The following is an 18,078-nucleotide window of genomic DNA, read 5'->3' on the forward strand; positions in this document are numbered from 1 at the left end:
GTGCAAGTTAAAGCCAGAAAATAATCCCAACATGGAGAATGGTAGGTTAGCATGATAGCATCCCTAACTGGGAGCTACTAATATTTGATTTATGGTGGTAGAAAGAAAGATGGCTTTCTTCAGTGGAGTAAAACCCAGTACATCAACCACATTGCAGAGCAGACCCCACTCTTAGGGAGAGCTGATCAACAAAAACTGAACATAGTGGGTTTGTAACAACAATGTGATAAGAGAATGAGAAAGATGGAGTTGGGTGGGGAAGGATGTGGAGAAGGAGTTGGGGCAGGGGATGAATATAATAAAAAATACATTGTATTAAATTTTCAAAAAATAAATAAAAGCATTATTTTAAACAAAGCAAAAAAAAATATTTTGAGTTTCTGTCCCTCCTGGTCCTGTAGTTGTTTAGTCCCAAAGAAGCATACAGAGGCTTATATTAATTATAAACTGTTCTATGAGCTTAGGCTTATTACTAACTAGCTGTAACAGCTTAAATTAATTCATAATTCTTATATATGTTTAGGCATGTGGCTTGGTACCTTTTCTCAGTAAGGCATTCTCATTTTGTTTCCTCTGTGTCTGGCTGGTAACTAACTCTCTGCCTTTCCTCTTCTCAGTATTCTCTTACTCTGGTTGCCCTGCCTGTACTTCCTGCCTGGCTACTTGCCAATCCACACTTTATTACACTAGTATGTGTGACAAATCTTTACAGTGTACAACAGTGTTGGGCCAAAATTATCTCATGGCTTTTACCTTGAAGCCTATAGGACAGAAACAAGCCTGGCTTGAGCTCAGGGCTTAGACTTCGGGGCCTGTAGGACAGAGAAAAGCCTGGCCCAAATTTGAGTGAGGATGAGACAGCAAAATCTAAGTAGGTTAGGCTCCCTCTCATTATCTGGAGGTACCCTTATATCACAGGGTGACACTTAATCTTTATAAGTGTCACAGAAATAAACTGAGTTCCTGCTTTGTCTCAACTTTCTATCATGTCTGATTGTTCTGTGATGTGGGGCTGCAGAATGATTGTCCTGCATAGTGTGACTGTGGGAATGGGCAGATAGTTCATTTACTTTTTTCTGGGGAATAAGGAGGTGCAAGAATCTTAGCACAACAGCATAAATGAAATAACTGTTTTAATAAAAATCATCCTTAAAACTATGCATTGATTTGTAGGTGCAGTGTCTTTTTGGTATAGAGAGACTCAGATTAAGAGGGTTTCTATTGCTATGAAGAGACACCATGATCACATCAATTCTTTAAAAAAATTCATTGTAATGGGTCACTTACAGTTCTATTATTCTATTCTATTATTATTATTCTATTATTATCATGGGGGAGCATGTCAACATGCAAGCGGACAGAGTGATGGAGAAGTAACTGAGAGTCTTACCTCTTGCAGGCAACAGGAAGTCAATTGAAACATTGGCACCACCTGAGCATAGGAAATCTCAAAGTCCATACTGACAGTGACATATTTTCTGCAAAATGGTCATTCCCACTCCAACAAAGCCACCCGTCCTAATAGTGCCACTCACAATAAAATTATGGGATCCAATTACATTCAAACTGCCATAGACCATGCCTTGTAATTATAGCATGTGATGATCCATGTTTTCTTTTTCCTAAAAAACAAATAAAAAACTATAGCTGCTAATATCCATTTGAAAAAAATAAAAGGGTCATCCCAGAAAGTCTTTGATCACACAGCAGAGGTCATTTTCAAATTGTCCTGTAGTAATATGTGTAGGCTGTAGTGGATGAAGTAAAAAGTTCCCTCCCATGTATCGAGTCATGAAACCAAGCTTGAATTGAAGTCAATGGTTCTATTCATTTCGTTTACTCATGAAGCCAGGCCTTTAGGCTTAGACTTGTAAACCTAACTTGACTGTCATGGCTGTTGAATAGAAGACTAAGGCAGAAGGACTGCAAGTTAAAGAACTTCCTTGTATAGAGTGACTACAAGGCCTCTCAACTTTGAGAGGTCCTGTTTTTCAAAATAAAAGGTAAAGATGGGTTAGGGACATCTCAGTGGCAGACTGCATTAGGTTCCATCACATGTGCCAAGGCAGGAAAAGCTGGACAAAGCAACTACTACATACAACTGTCAAGTTTTCAGAGAAAAAGTTTCAATGACTACAAAAAACTTCGCCTTTGAAGTAACTTTACTTATATGTCATATCATCAATATTAATACTTTAAAACTAACTTTGCTGCAGGGAATGCTTATGGGAATGAATTAAAAATGACAATAATGAGCTTGAAACTAGTTAGTACAGGCTACCTTGAAATTCACTTTGCACATCACAAAAGTGAAGCTAAAGAGTCAGATATTCATGGTTTAACATCATGGAAAGTCTTCAATCAGAAACACATATAAACAAGAAGAAAACAGCAACAAGAGACAACAGGGTGGTGCTAGACTAGACTCTCCTAGCAGAGGATATAAGCAAAGGGGTTGCTAGCAGACCTGGATTATCTAATAGGAAAACCTGTAAGTACCTTTGAACAGCTCCTTTTAGTATCCCTTTGAATCTGAAGCTTCAGTTAGGACAGTTTGTATGGGTAATAAATGAACTGTTTCATAGGAATTACAGAAGATATAACTTGGTTTCTTAATCTTTAAAGGAATAATTAAATATTTATGAGTATCTAATAAATTTCAAATAAGTAATTTATAACCAGGTTTTAATCATCTATAAAACGTTTAACTGTCTAACTTCTGGAAAAAAGGTGCTTTGATAATTCTTGATAAAAAAGGGACTGAATTTTAAATAAATGTGGCTATTCGTATATGATATGTTTCATAACATTCTCTTTTTGAGTTTTATAGACTTCCAGCATATAAACATTTTACTCTTGGTAAAGTAGCTAATTTGATTTTCAGTGTTCTAAGAACTGAAGACTTAAATCATTATTGGAATACAATTTTAAGGAGTGTTGAGTCGTGTTTACATAATTATTTATGAAAATATATTAAATTTTTATAATTATTAATCCACTCAAGGTAATGCTATAATAATACAAAATTTAAAATAAGAACAGCTACAGTAAAATGTTTATTCAAATTCTTTCAAAATTTAAGAACTGTAAAATGAGATTTTTCTTGTAATTTGAAATATCAAATAATTATATCTGGATATATAGGTCTCTAAGCCCTCTTGAATACTTCAGGATAGACAGCAGGGATTTTAAGACTCAGTTTTCATTCTGTTTTGCATACCTAAAGTTTGACATGAGAATATGAGTCAATCTTCCCACATTTCTGCATTTCAATTCTATTACTGATAAAATAAAAGAATATGATTATCTTTGTTCAAAGGTGTATTATATAGGTCATTTCATGAATAAGGTATTGAAACCAGTTACCTTCAGTGACTGTGTTGCTCTTGCAATTTAGTTACTTAATGAGGCAACTACTCCTTCAAGTTCCCCCTTTTTAGATCTACAACCATATTTAAAAGCCAATATTTCATTACATATCACATATTTTTCAATGTGAAATGTGAAAAAAAGCCTTAAGCAAATATTTAGGGCATAGTGTTTATTCATGTTCAATGGAATTTATTCTCACAAAGATGAGAAACAAAATATACTTTCTTTTCATGATATCTTTTTTATGTTTTTCCTAATTCAAGGTGTTCTGTATCCTTCCTTTGTGAGTCACTCTTGTTTAGTTTTGCTTTCAGGTGGCTATGGTATATACAGAGATGTATTTTATATTCTTTTAAGTCATTAAGATACAAAAGGAGAAAATGGAAACAATGCACAGATATGATAATTACTCCCTCAGAACTCACCTTTGTGTATGAAGTAGCTCATGTACATAAAAGGACTGCTGCTATCTTCCATAAGTTCCTTCTAGGACACTAGGACAGTGGTATTTCAATGTTAAGCATTCTTACCTTCCTAAAATTTTATCTTTGAAGAAAATGTCTCATTTCATCAAAGCCTTCTTCCTTGGTTATATATATCCTATTTTCCTTTACTGGATATTCCTCTTGAATATGAATTTAACCCCAAAGTCACACACATGAGGGATTTGCACTCTTGACTCCATGCAGCTGTTGGAAGTAGGGTCATTTCTGCCTGCACATTTTATGTGTGTTCAGAGAGCACTAAATAGAATTGAGTAGCACCAGCTATAAAACATGCAGAACTCACAGCAAGCACACACAGAGGACAGTGAGGTTAGTGCTACTAAAATAAGTACAACATCTATGGGGAGAGTAAGGAGCTGTGTCCCATACACACATAAAAGTAGAATAACTGAGAGTATCTACAGGAGGCTCCTTTCTGATTAATAACAACAAAATATTCATGAGAACTTCCTTTATTTTATTAAAATTTCAGCAAACCTTTGTTTTTATCCTACAAGATAAAAGATTTCAAGTATTTCTCTGATCTTTTCCATCATTTTTGTGTGCATTTTATTAATTTTTTGGGGCCAACAAGAAGTATTAGGTCAATGCATATTAGAACTCTCTAACTAGCATGCATGCATTGTCAGACGTTGGAACACCAGCCCCCAAATAATGACACAGAGACTTATTTTAATTATGAATTCTTGACCTTAGCTTAGGTTTTTTCCAACTAGCTCTACAATTTAAATTAACCCATTTCTATTTTTCTAAATTCTGTCACATGGCTCTTTATCCACACTCTACAATGTATGCTTGCCTCCCTCGACATCTCACTGGTGAAATCTGTCTCTGTTTTTGCAAGAGTCCTTTATATGTTTAGAAGTCCTGTCTAACCTTTCCTGCCTAGCTTTTGGTGATTTAGCTCTTTATTAAATCAATCAGATGCCTTAGGGAGGCACAGTAAAATAGCAACACATCTTCACACACTGTGATAAAATATGTGACAAAGTTCACATGCTTCTTCTTTGAATCCTACAACACTTCACTGCTTGCTATTCACTTACATGTGAAGTTTTTCTTTTTTCTTTTTCTTTTTCTTTCTTTCTTTTTTTTTTTTACGTAGCTTTGCATATATATGTGAACTCTTCCCTTGAAACTTGGTCTTACTTTTTTTTGGATTCTTCTATTTGTGTCTTTAAACCTGCTACATACAGGTGTAAAAATATTCCATAAATATTTCTGAACTCTGTTGTTTTAGTGTAAAAACCCACCTTCCCCAAAGATTCTTTAGTTTACCACAAAATGATAGATAGAAGAGTTTTCAGTACAAATATGCAGTATTACCTTTTCTCTCAAGGTTTTAGAGGCTTTTTTAGAAAAACTGTAATTCAAAAGACAGCACAAACTTAGTTGTATTATTTCAGACAGTTTGGATTTGAGTTGCATTTTAAAAAGTAATTTTTATCCCAACTCTATTGAATCCAGAGATACAATGGCACATTAGTAGTATCATATGATATGCCATTTAAATATGTAAATGTTCACTCCTCTCTTTGGCATTTGATACCAAGTCAAATCAAATACTTATCTGTTTTGATTTGTTACTTAGTAAGAAAATATTGAAAAACTTGACATGTTACAACATTAAATTAAAGTTCTGCTTTGAAATGTTAACCCCTAACCCTCTGTATCTCATGTGTTCTCAAGCTGATGGAGGAACCCACACTATATGGAGGGGTTGGAGAGGTTATTTGCAGAACACAAACTGAAGTGTATACTTTACCTCTATTTTCCATTTTGTCTGCTTCATTCCTGTGGGACTTGTCTGCCAAACTCACTGTGGAGTATATTACTTCAAACTCAGAGTTGAAGCAACACCTTGCTTGAATCCTCAGAGAATGAATGGGAGTTGTCCACTCCTTCATCTTGGGATCTTGACCCCATCAAAGATGTAGATAGATCTAAGCATTTTAAGTAATGTCAATGTTCATAAATAAGATACTAATAAATATATATTGTGTAATATATCAGTAATTCTACTCAAGAAATCTTTAAATATACTTATGTTTTCTGACTATATAGAAAGAATATTCATATATGACTGATGTCATTAAAATAGTCTAGCCCAAGACTTTCCTTGCCCATGTCTAAACAAAATCATAAACATTTCCATAACTTTCAAACAAAGACAGGTTTAATGCTTCTAATAGATTACTTCTAACAAAATATGATCTTTTCCTCCTAAAATTGTCATCAACAAAAACAAGCAAAACTTCTTAAGATAATACTCCTATCCTCCTAGAGAATCACAAATACTTTTATCTTCCCTTTTTATACTTCTTTGTGTTTCCACACTTGAGATTGTGTGTTTTCCTCACCACATATGGCATGAAGATGCCTGCATACACTGTTTCATAGTAGATTGGAAGGTCCTGAATCTAAGACATTTATATAATCTATCACCAACCTCGGAGACCAAAAGAGAATAGTTCTCATCTTGTTTATCAAATAACTGAACAGACTACATGTTGCCTCTTTAAGAAAACAATCTATGCCTTCCTAGACACAATAACTTAAAGACAGACAACTTCAGAAAATGCTAATGCAATGAAAATATATTTTATGGACATTATATTTATACTAAAAGAGATTGTGACAAATAACTCAGCTTTTAGAGATCTTGTCTCAAAGAGAATATTTTGAGCTTCTGTATGTTTGGTTCTTTTCAACCTCTAGCTACCAAGAATGTTTTGAACTGATTTGCCAATCATAAGTTCTTTGCAATTCATAGCTGTCAATTACCTGAATTATATTTTGGATTATATTATTTATGTTTATCTATCTATCTATTTATTATTCTATGTCTACATGCATGCATGTTTATGTATGTATATAAGTGCATAGCTGAGTGTGTGTAAGAGTGGGTGAATGTTTGAGTGTATGTGTGCACATGAGTATGACATTGTGAACATATGGTAGTCAGAAGAAAACAAGGAGGCCTCAGTTCTTATCTTCCACTATATGAGACCCAGGGACCTAACAGAGTGTGTCAGGCTTAGTGGCTAGGGTATTTGCCCACATTGAGCCATATAGTGTGCCCAAATATTGGTTTTATATATGAATAAACTGGATGTGAAGTTGATACAAATGGTAATCTCAACTTGTATAATACGTTTTAGAAGATGAAAATAGTTTCCCCCCCAAAAAAGCCATGAGAGACATATTCAATTTTTTTCTGTTCTGAAAGTATAATTTAGCCAAACTGAAAAGACTTTTATAAATAATTAAAAAAGAAATTTATAGTTTATCAATTAAGCTTATCTAATAATGAAGAAATAAAACCTTTGATTGTGCAGGTTTCAGTCTCTGGCCCTCCTTCTTCCTCTTTCTCTCTCTCTCTCTCCTTTCTCTTTCTCTCATATATATATATGAATAGACATACTATAAATCAAATGTAGAACTTATAGGAAATTATCTTCTCATGTCAGATGTGCATGTACATGAGGTTGTTGATAGCATGTTTGACTTCATATGCTGAAGAGAATTTGACTTGTGCTACTCGGAAAACTAGGTTTTCTAATAGGCAAGGAGTTATGAGGAAGGAGAGAAGTAATAAATCAATAACCCGTGTCTTTGTTGTCTTAATGACTGCAGCTGAATCTTGGGAGCTCTTCTTTTACTGTTGGCCTTAGTGTTTGGCTTCTTCCTAGGAATAAAGTGTAAATCTATCTTCCAAAAATTGGAAGGCCTTGAGCGACTTAAGACATAATAGTTACTACAGGAAACATGTCTGTTGTTTGCACAGCTTTCTTCAGAAAGCTATGGTTCTCACATATACTCACCTATTTCCCTATGCAGTCTTTCCCCTTATTTACTCTGCAAAAATCGTTTCTCCCTCAGATATCCAAAAACCCAAATATTGTTATCACTGTACCTCAACTCAAATGCAGTCTTCTCAGAGAGAAGTACTAATAGATTTAACCTTGATTGGCAATCTGATTCAGAAACACCCAGGATATTAATTAAAGTATGCTTCTGAGTATATTTGTGTTTGTGTTTTCAGAAATAATTATGACCACCAGTCCTCCAATAAAACTGATGTTTATTTTGCTGATGTATAAAAATTTTAAACAAATCAATGGGAGTCAAGGGAATGGTTTAAAATGGAAACTATCTCAAGAAAATAACTGGGCATCTTTCCTTGGGACTGACTGTGTGTTGCATTGCCTTGGATGACTACTGTTTCTTCTACCTACTGCTTTCTTTGTACAATGAAGTATGGATACTCCTTTGTCCCGTGTGCTATTCACCGTAATGTTATCCTTCACCATGGGCACAGAGAGTAGCTGTGTACTGGGACTTCTGAAGCTGTGAACCTAATTGTTTTCCCTCCATATATTTTGTCACAACCAAAAAATCATCTGTCTAGCAAATGGGCAGTTTCTCTCTGCTTTTGTTTTATCATCATAAATGCTGTTTTTTTTTTTTTTTTTTTTTTTTTTTTGGAAAGGAATCTAGACCTTCCTTTGGGATGAGAAGCTAGGTGAACACCTGCTGGCAAACATGATGACCATGACCTGTACTCTGGATGACTGAACACATTTCACCCCTATCACTATGCTTGCTCAGGTTCTGTTTTAGGGAAAGTTTTGTAAGAATGTCAGGTAAAATGATAATATCTCATTTAGGATGACAAACCCAAATTTATAACCCATCTTTCTGCATAGGCTTAATGCAGAGGGAAAAAAGCAGATGAAAAGTGTCATTAAAATAACTTGTTTTCACTGTTTATAGATATTTTTATTTCATATAATGCTCTTCGCTTTAAAAAGAGGATCTGGAGCTCAAGGTTAGCAGTGACTACATAAAATGTTTGAAATTTGAAGCTACATGGGGACATCTCTTACAAAAGTAAATTGAAAAGATGGCATTGTGGTTGATTGCATTGATCAACAATCACAGTTTCATCTTTCTCAGCTGAATGACCCAGGCATGCAGAGAGCAATTTGCAAGTAGCCTAATATGATCACAGGCAAATGTCAAGGTGCATCCAGAGATTTCCTTCTTGGTTACAAAAAATATTTATTACAAGGGACAAACATCTTTTATATTTAGTTTGTACTGAGTACTTGTCCTGTAGTTTTTAGTACAGACAGGGTATAAGGGAAGTTATGTTCTAAAAGGCAGTTAAATTATGGAAAGCAAGTGTGTGCAAAATTAGACAGAAAAAAAAAAAAAACAAACAAACAGAATTGCAGACTGCATGCCAGTAGCCAGGAAAAACTTAGGATTTGAGCCTTTCAAAAAATTAAAACCGCAAGGCCCGGGTATAAGGTCTAGATATCCATATCTGACAATGAAGTTTTCCTTGGCAGAGAAGCAAAGTCTTGGAAAAATTAGCATGAAGTAAAGTAATAGCAAATAACGAGATACCAAAATTATCAGGAGTTCAAAGAGACTGGTTTACTAGTACAGAATTCAAGTTTACACATTATATATTTATTATTACACATACATATTTATTACACATTACACATTATTACACACATTTTATTAAACATTATTAATAATATTACATATATTACACATATATTTATTATTTTGATAAGCAATAAATCCTCCATCCTTATTAACTTTAAATCCTGGCAGTGTGGAGGGGAATGGAAGTTAAAAGGTCAGGACTGACTGAACTGGGTGAAGAGCAAGGTTGCTCCAGTGAAGGAGAAATCGAGGGCTCAGAGACTGTGCGGCAAGTCTTTGCTCCTCTTGTGGAACTGCTACTTGAGTTGTGTAAGTCGGAAAAGGAGGCCATTAGACGAACGGGTAAAACGAAAAGCAACGAACTCGACACTGATCTGTTCAGTTCTCATCTCTGTGACCCAACACCAAGTCACCAGGTTAAATCAAGCACCCAACAGAGGCAAACAAAGCGCATTCCATTGTGCTGCGCTCCCGTTGCGGTATTCACTACGCTCTAGAATTCCACGCTGCGTGGAAATCACACACCTCGGAAGTTTTTCCTTAAAGAGCATAACAGGCGAGGACATTTTCTGCAAGTAAAAGAAAGTAAAAGTAGGGCAGTCTGAGGAGAATGAAAGGGCAAGACTATCAAGCAAGGAAACTAAGTTTTGACTATATTTATGATTGCATTCGTGTTTCAAGAGCTTAATTGATAAAGGCTTCCTAGACAGGCTAAGACGGGGAGGGGGTGGCGGGGGTGAGGGGTGCTTGAAAAAAAGAATTTTCGAAACCCATCTCTCTCTCTCTCTCTCTCTCTCTCTCTCTCTCTCTCTCTCGTCTCCTTTCAGATTCAAATAATTTGGGGCAGGGAGGAGTGAAGGGGAGCTTGAGCCCCTTCCACTTTCACCCGTTTTTTTTTTTTTTTTTTTTTTTTTTTTTTTTTTTTTTTTTTTTTTTTTTTTTTTTTTTTATTTATTTCGCTACAAAGGAATCCATCTGCCCAGATCAGTCAGGAGGTTGAGGGGGATTCGCAGGTGTGAGTGTGTGTGCCCGCGTGTGGCTAAGCGATTCTCTCTTGGAGAAGACAGCCCACAGTCCTTCCCGAGTTTCAAGAAGGTCCTGAAGTCTCAATAGCTTCTCCCGCAGGGTGCTGTCAATGGTCACCCGCTGGGATGCGCACCACCCTCTAGGGCTCATTTCTGAGCCGGCATCAGCGCGTCCTCTCTCTGTCACCAACGCTGGCCCTATCGCCCTCTCCCGGGACGCGCGCTTCCGTTGGCTTCAGACCTGGTACCAGAGGCTACAGTGCAGAGGAGATTGTGTGTGTGTGTGTGTGTGTGTGTGTGTGTGTCGGCGGTGGGGGGCCACGACAGAAAGACGGTAGCCCTTCTAGACTCCGCACGGAGCGGGACCCTGGCATGCAAGGCCTCACAGAATCCTCTCGCCCTTCGGAGTCCTCTGTGATTGGAGGAAGAGCGGGTGGCTGCTGGCTGAGCAGGTGCGGATCTCGTGCCTCCATTTCTGCCTGGCTCGCTTAGCTGCCAGTACTGCGCCGTTCCCCCCACCCCCACCCCAACCCCCACGCCAAGCCGCATCCTTTCGGATGCAAATGCCGTGGTTTCAGGGCTCTGACGCGGCTGGTAGAGTAGCTGGTAGAGGCACTAGGTGAGTGTGTGTGTGCCCGGCATGGGGCTGGGAAGGGCTCCCAGCAGAAGCGCGCCTTCGCAGCGCACCGCAGGGAGCAGGACAGATCTGTGAACAGAGAGCGGGCGGGGTATCCGTGCGGAGTTTCCCGCGGCGTTTCCAAGTTATTGAGCGCTGTCGTGAGACGTGCTTCTGCCTGGCAGGACGGGCGAGAGGACTGAGCTCACAGGCGCTTGGCCGAAAAAGCAGTGTTGACAGATACCAGGTGCAACGCGAGGGAAGTAGGGTGAGAGCGAATCCCCCAAAGCACTCCAGACGCAGAGGTAAACAGCCACCTTCTGCACCGCGGTCCTCAAAAAGGTACCTAGCAGACACCATGGACTGATGCTGGCGCAACTCCGGGTAGCCTGTGTCGCCGCCAGCTTCTGCAGAGGTCTGAGCCTGGAAGGAGGTGTGTGCCTGTGAGAGCAGGAGTCTTTTGAACTGTGTGCACTAGACCCCTTTGGCCTTACGTGAATGTGGAACTCGCCTAAGGTTGCGCCCTCTCCCCAAACCGCCCCCTGTAATTAGTATTCCGCTGAGCGGGTGCATCTGCAGGGTTTGCCTCTGGCTCCTTCTGGGTGTACCTTAGGTGTGAGAAGGGAAAAGGACGCCCTGCTTCTCTGGATAGCATGCTGGATTTGGATTTCTTCGTGGGCACAAGGATAGTTGCTGGTTATCTGCCTTCTATCTTGGATTAACAAAAAAGGACCTTTGCTTTTTGAATGCCTTCACGTTTTAGATCCTTAACCCTTCGGATTTAGATGTCATAGTTCAGGTGAGTAAAGATTATCAAATAAGTTAACCCAGCACCGGGGAAATCATTAGCTGTTGAAAAAAAGTCATAGATTGAGCATCTCAAGACTGGAGAGCCGCATACTAAACCACGAATATTTGTAAAACACTTTTTTATTTTGCAAGAAAAAAATTTGTCCTTTTCAGGTCATGTACTAAATTTAATATCTATAAAAGTAAGACTTGCCCTTCACGGTAGGATGTCTGCCAACTCAGTTCTTTTTTTCTTTTTTTTTTGTTCAGAGGCAAGTGGACAGAACTTTATATTTTATATCTGAGTCGATACAGAGAGTAAAAATTAATGTCACTATATTGACATTGCAATTGACAATATACATTGTTAAAGGTAAATTGTCAACAAAAATGTGTTGTAAAGAGGTTTGATGAAGGAAAGTTTGTGCTGATGCACTGTCAGCAACATCAAAGTAGTTTTTAGTCTTTATAAAGGGAAGTTGTTAAGGACTGAAGGGCTAAGAGAGCAAGCAATTAAATTTGCAGTCCTCAGAAATCCACCATAATAGCTTCTTTTCCAAAGGACTAGTTAGACACTATGTTGACCCAAATGCTTTTCTTGTTATTCCTCGTGAAAAAGAAATGCAATAAAACTGTTTTTCTTCATTCTTAGGGCCTATTTCGAAAACTATGACACTAAAGTATGGGTGCTAGTTAGGCCAGCAACTCTGTGGAAATCTTTCTTGTGTGCTTTCTGGTAGTCAATGGCTATCAGGGAGCACTGATGCAATATCAGTTTTAATTGTTTTGTCTGAGAAAGGGTGCTGAAAATCTGTGTATGTAAAGAAAAATAAAGCAAGTAGCACAGCCCATCTTCCTGGAGGGTAGTGTAGTTTGCAGTGTAACTGAAAGGGCATGTGGACTTATGAGATCTTATTGTAGTTAAGGACTGGGATAGGTTATAAGAATTTTGCTAGCTATCAGTTGACTTATTGCAGTTAAGGACTGGGATAGGTTATAAGAATTTTGCTAGCTATCAGTTGACACAAGTCTTCCTAAGTCTGTTTTTATTTATTTAATAGCAGAGAGCTGTTCCTTTTTTTTTGTAAAAGGGTACTTATAAGGCATCTATATTCTTGTAACTCCTTGAATTGCCTCTGAATTTTAGCGTCCAATGAGGAAGGGAGAGAGGAGAGCACTTTTTTTTTTTTTTTTTGCCACTATTCGGTCTTCTTTGGTCTGAAAAATCAAACCACTGTCTCCTCTCAGGCATAATTTTCTCGTCAGCAATCCTATTATTCAGTATTTTAACTTCTAAGTGACAACACTTGTCTGAACTTCTCAAACTGTATATAGATAACAAAAGGTCAATTCATCTATGTTTCAAGTTCAATACATTATTAGATATTTCAGAAATGTGTTATAGAGTAACAAATTCACAACTTGTTTCCTGTTGGACATATTTATTGCTGAGTGATTGAAATTTTCCTGAAGTTTACACAGTTTACATTAATTTCTCTAACAGCTCTCATTGCGTCACAGTGCTCTCTCTCTCCTGACTGAAAAAAAAATATGTTTTTATTTGTTTGGAAGGTTTTAAAGTCAGAGCTTAAATTGGGAGTTTCACAAACTTCTAGAATAACCAGCATACATGTGTTAATTTCAAAAGGACTTCCGTACAAGTACAAGTGTTTCTACCTTGAATAAAGGACTCTGATGCTCCTTCCTGGGGTGATATAGGGGAGCTGAGGAAAAGCTACCACGCCATGAAACAGAGCCCTGTGTGACCATCTCTCTTGCCTCTAACAAGCAGCAAAGATCTAACTGTGACCAACAGTGCAACAGTGCCTCCTCTGGGAATTTGCTGGTTCTACAGAGAAGCCCCTCTAATCGCTGCCCCTCCCCCACCTTGTCATTCTGCAGGCTTCTTTAGTGACAAAGTTTCCTGAGCAATTGAAAATGCAAATGTCTGCCTGTGCATTTATTTCTTATTATAGTATAGATTTTTCATTAATATAGACGTTGCTTCCTGCTCTTTTGTAACTGTTCACTGAAACTTGAAGCCTTTCATGGAAATAATGGAAATCACACTTGGCATAAGGTAAATCCAAGTGCAAATTAAAATTTAAAATTGAAAAAGTCATGATTTCTTATAAGAAAAAAATATAAAGATATAACCCTGTGAGTACATTTAGTTATTACATAAATAATTCAGAACATCTGTGCTTTGTTACTATACTTTTAAATTTATATAGGCTTCTCTCCTCCAATATAAACTATGTATCTTTCTCCACTTTATTTCTTTCTCTTATAGTAGTGGTTGTTTGTGCTTCAGTTAAATTGGCTCAATAATTCACTTAGGGAAGGTTTTTCCCCCGTGCTTGATAAACAGATGCACACTACAGTCTCTTATTCATTTCCAGGGACCCTGCTTGTATACTTAGTATAGTAATCAGTAGGAGATTGTGGTCTGTGGTTATAATGTTGTGTGGCCCAGGGAGCTAATGGATTTCATCATGGTTTCATTACAGAGAAATCTCATATCACAGCAAGTTCCAAGACTTACTAATTGAAATGAAATATGTATATATATTCATATATATGAAGTAATTATATATATGTAAATTTATAATACAATGCGGTGGAATTTCATCAAAATTAAAGACACAAAATGTTATGAAAAAACTTTAAATAGTATTGAGATTCAGCTAATTGCCCTGTGAGATGGTAAAAATGAAATTTTGAACTATAATAATAGCAGACATCTTTAAGTCGTAGGATTTATAGTAACAATCCATAATGTACAGCTGTTATGTTTGCAATTTCGACAAACAAATTGGTCCCATTTATTTATTTTATATTCTAAAATACTTTTCTAAATTGAAGCCCCATGTCTAAAATTCCCAGTAGAATATTGTTCAGTTCTTCAGTGGAAATGGTTAACTTTTTAGTGTACTAACTCACTTTTTGATTGTCAAGGTATTTTTGTTGAAAGAAGGTAATCTTAATTTGGATACTGCGTTTTGTATATTTTTTAATATAGTAAAAGAAATTTGTTAGAAAACAGGTTCTTTAACCCGTTGCCTTTATCCTGCCATCCCTGTCCTTCTGAAAAACAATCAAAATGATTTTCTACCTTAAAAATTTCAAGTTAAGGTTTAAAATTTTTTTTAAAAATATGATTGCACACCCTTTACTCATGAGAAAGATGGGAAATCCAATGAATAAACATATCAAAGGGAGCGACTACCTAAATAATACTTAGCAAATATTAAAAACACTGCCATCATTTCTTTGAGCTCACTACCATCAGTAAGAGTTATGTGACCTTGGATATTTCATTAGGATTCTGTAGAATTCATTTCTGTGACTTATGTTACTCATCTGTGGTTTTATCAACACCTTACAGTATCAGGGGCAGAATATTTGTGAATTCTTCATGTTTTTCTCTAACATGAACTCTCAAGAAAACCAAAGTATTGCATTCCTAACACTGAAGTGACATTTTCTTTGACTATTTCACAGAAATTGCCCTTACTAGCTTGCTTGTAATGACATAGTCGGAAATGAAATGTGACAAATACCTTGAAAGGTTTCTTGCTTCACTCTTCTCAAATGCAGAATTCTTGTGCTCAGTCACAAATTGAAAGATATTATAATGTATCTTTTTGTAAGAATTTATTAAATGATTCTACTCTATAAATAAATAAAAGCAACAATGAGGATGTAATATCCATTATGCCAAGCCAACTACTCTAACTTTGTGGACCTAGATAATAACAGGAAGGTCCTCGTGACAAGTACTTGCTATTCTGGGGAAGTAAGGATTAATGAAGCTCTTAAAGGATGGATATATATATATATATATATATATATATATATATATATATATATATATTCTTCCTTGAAATTATGTCATGCCACTTTCTTCTAAGGATTATGTGCAAAGCAACAAACAGTCTTCTTTGCAGACTTAGCTGAAGAACCAGTAGTGAAAAATTGCTCTAATGTAATCCTGATTCTGTAGAATACCTTCTAACTACTTTGTTCTTATATTTCTGCTTTTAAGCTAGTGTGTTGTTTGTCTTTCATAAGGAGTCATTAATAATGTATTGCTTGTCAAAATGTACTGAAAGTTTAAAACAATCTTGGACATGACAATTCCTCCCAATAGAACAACAGCACAATAGTTCTTTATTTGTTATTGTTATAGCCATATTTTTATTAGTGATTATTAATAAGAAGAAAAGAAATAGCAATTAGATTCTGAATCTATTTGTCAGGCAACTATTAGGGATTTGTTTCTCTGTCTCATGGTTCATATTATTAAATGTATTAACAGTCTTCAAATAAATTGTTCTACTGTTACGCTTCTTTAAAAAATGCAGTTTATCATTATATTTACTTTACTATTACACTTACTTTTGAACTATCATGCTTTATCTTATCATTAACTTTACTAATTTTAAAGTGCTAGGTCCTCTTTCTTTAAATCAATTATATCAGTGGAAAATAAATTATGTCTTAGTGTGAGATCCATTAACTATATTAAAGCAGTTTCATAACTAGGCTTCATGCAATTGCTCCTTGCCTAGAGTATAGTGCAACTGGAAGCACAAGTTCTTGAATTTAGATAATCTGCTGCTTGTTTATAATGTACATAAAAATATAATACAATTTCTACAAAATATTAGCCATTTATCTATTTTCTTCGTATTATATACGCTCACACATCACATTTGTTTCTATAAAGCATTTATAGAATGCTTTATATATGTGCTTTTTTGAAAACACAGTAATGAATATGTACATTGACAATCTTTTAATTGATCTTCATATTTGTTTCTCAATTAATGTGTTTGTATATAAGCGAGAATAATCTTGAATGTTTAAAGCTCCTGCCTCAGTCGCCTAGGTGCTAGAGTCAGAGAGTGCACCTCCATGCACTTTTACTTTTAGCTGTGAACCTAACCTTTCAAAGGCTGAACCATGTATCCGGCTCTTAATGTGTTCTTAGGTATGTTTTAAAAGTTCATATAGTTATCTGTTAATGTGCAGAGGCTGAACATGAGCTGCTATACACTGCTTATCATGTTCCTAGTATGCTAACTTTAATTCAGATGACTCAGGCAATTTGCACTTTTTCTGATTGATGAAAAGCTAAAGTATAAAACCTTTTACTATTTTTTTGGTTAGTGATGGGCCTTCAATCATTGCTTCTAACTATAAATAAAATGCTTGGTTAAGAGCATGAAATATACTTGTTTACATTTTAAAAGTGGTTTTGCAGAAATTATAAGAAATGAAAATAGTCAAAAATTATAACAATGATTTCATCTTGATAAAATGGTATTCTCTAGTAAGCCTAAATATCTAAAATAATATTCTCTGAAATCATTCTTGACAAATATAGTGAAACTAATGTATGGAACAAAGTGGTTGCTGATGCAGTTATTTCATTTCAAATTATTGATGTTGGTTAAGTAAATGCTGTCGATTGATTGATGCTCAACATTTTCTTTTTTTCTCTAGCTTCAATACATTTAACATTTCCTTTCCAAGGTTCTGATATTTAATCTGAAAGATTTTTAAGTGTATTTTGCTTATCATAGTATTATTTGTAGTGATATTTCATATAAACAACTTCAGAAAAAATAAAAATTATTATAAATAAAATATAAATAACAAAGATATTTTAAATTTCTTTCAATATAAGGAATTGATTTTTTTTCAGGTAAAATGTTCTAAATCTTGAATCGTGTCAAAGATGATCACAATATATAGAAATTACCTCCTTTTTATATCAGTACATTTGTTTACACTTTTTCTGAGCCATCAGTATGAAAGAGGTCAGTTTTTCAGAACACTTGGGAGTTTACTACCTAAGTTAATGATTTTTCTAGGACAGGATATCAAGACAAGGGCATGGACACTGAAGTCTCTGCTTATTTCTGACATGGAATTTTTGCTAGCACGTCTTGTAAAACTCACATAGATGAGACGGTAGCAGTAAGATAAGGCAAGATGTAGCATTCTTGCTTTGGGACACAGACTAGTTGAGAATATATTATAATGAAATATTGACAAATATAGCTTTTCCAGTGCTTAAAGTCATTCACATGCATAAATAACACTATGACACCATTACCATTATACATATCATGAGAACACAGGAAAACTGTCTGGAGGAGTTACACAATATTGATTAAATTTCGAGTATGAGCTGTTTCTGTTTGATAATCATATGCAGCAATAACTCCAGGGTTGTTGTTAAACTTTTGTTTATCTTTATTGAAGTAAAAGTTAGAGATATCTTTGTCTTACATGA

At 35.8% G+C, this 18,078-nt stretch overlaps 1 protein-coding gene across 2 annotated transcripts in view; it reads left to right on the forward strand.

The window, feature by feature from the left end:
• Window positions 1–11,034: 11,034 nt before the first annotated feature.
• Cdh7 (cadherin 7) overlaps window positions 11,035–18,078 on the forward strand; it is a 159,769-nt gene continuing 152,725 nt past the window's right edge. For both annotated transcript variants that reach the window (XM_057770275.1, XM_057770276.1), the window contains exon 1: window positions 11,035–11,781. The gene's annotated coding sequence lies outside the window, so the exon portion shown is untranslated. The remainder of the gene's footprint in view (window positions 11,782–18,078) is intronic.

The sequence above is a fragment of the Chionomys nivalis genome, chromosome 5 (assembly GCF_950005125.1).
Source record: "Chionomys nivalis chromosome 5, mChiNiv1.1, whole genome shotgun sequence".
NCBI classification, from domain to species: domain Eukaryota; kingdom Metazoa; phylum Chordata; class Mammalia; order Rodentia; family Cricetidae; genus Chionomys; species Chionomys nivalis.